Source organism: Orycteropus afer, unplaced genomic scaffold (genome assembly GCF_000298275.1).
Source record: "Orycteropus afer afer isolate SDZICR_OR568_19922 unplaced genomic scaffold, OryAfe1.0 scaffold00005, whole genome shotgun sequence".
In the NCBI taxonomy this organism is placed as follows: Eukaryota; Metazoa; Chordata; class Mammalia; order Tubulidentata; family Orycteropodidae; genus Orycteropus; species Orycteropus afer.
In genome coordinates, this window is record NW_006921592.1 from 18,550,940 (window position 1) to 18,552,364 (window position 1,425).

Here is a 1,425-nt window from a genome sequence, read left to right on the forward strand (position 1 = left end):
GAAACCCAAGGAGGGGTCACTATGAGTTGGGTCCAACTCGACGGCACATAACAACAACAACAACAACAAACTATCAAAATGAAGAAAAAAAGAATGGAGAATTTTCTAAATGAAAAACTATTGAGAAATCCCTGGTGAATCTTAGCAGGAGCAAGAATAGCTTCAGCTTGCCTCTTAGAGAAGTGCACGTGTGCAAACACCTACACAAGTTCTAGTGATGATAATGGCCATGTTACTACCTTTTTATATTATTTATCTTTTCCTCTTCTGTTTCCAAGGTATTTTTTTCTTGATTTTTATTATGATTTGGGTGGAAGTTTACAGAGCAAATTCATCCTCCATATAGCAGTTCACACACACCTTGTCTCATGACACTGATGGCAATTCCCCACAGTGTAACAGCTCTCTTCCCACATCCTCCTGATAGACTCTTCCCTGTGTCCTTCCCTCCCATGCACTCCTGCCCCTTGAGCTCCCTGTGCAAACATTGCCCTCTGTTCTCCCGTGATTGATGGATCATGGATACAAGGAGTGTATCCACCCAATGTAAATGTTCACCCCATATCCTTGTCCACTGTGTGACTGGAAGCCACAGGAGTGAGTTCAATTCCACATCTAAAGGATAGCTAGGGGCCACATTCTCAGGGGTCTCACCAGGCTCTATGACACCAGCAAACCTGGTCTTTGTTCATCATTTTGAGTTTTGTTCCACATTGTTCTCCCACTCTATTCAGGAGCTCCTGCACTGATCTCCCTCTGAGTGGTTGACAGTGGCAAGTGGGCACCATCTAGTTTTTCTGGTTCATGGTCATATAGACTGAGGATTGGATGATCTACCAGTTCCCTGGAACAACTGTTTCCATGAGTCTTTGGTTTTCCTTGTTCCTCTTTGCTCTGGATGAGGAGAGACCCACATTGTATCTAGATAGCTGCTTGCAAGCTTTTAAGATCCCAGTTTCTACTCACCTAAGTAGGATGTAGAACAACATTTTTTAGTAGTATGCTATGCCAATTGAGCTTGATGTCCCCTGCGACCATGATCCTGAGCCCACAGGTCCAACTACTTCCTCCCTCCAGGTAACTGGCTATGGCCAAGAAGCCACCACAACTTTGCCCCTTGTCATCTCTGCTATACACACAAGGTCTCTTCGTGGAGTCATTTTATAAACCCTTATATTATTCCCTTAACTTTGTAGATGTTAGCTGATATGGATTTGGCCCCTGACTTATGGTGACCTCATGTACAACTAAGCAAAATGCCGCCCTGTCCTGTGCCATCCTTATGATTAGTCGGAGATCAGAATGTTGTGAACTGTAGGGATTAGGACCCACCCTACTCTGGTATGACCTCATTAACATAACAAAAGAAAACTACATTTCCAAACATGATCCAATCCACAGATACAGGAGTCAGGACTTCAACAC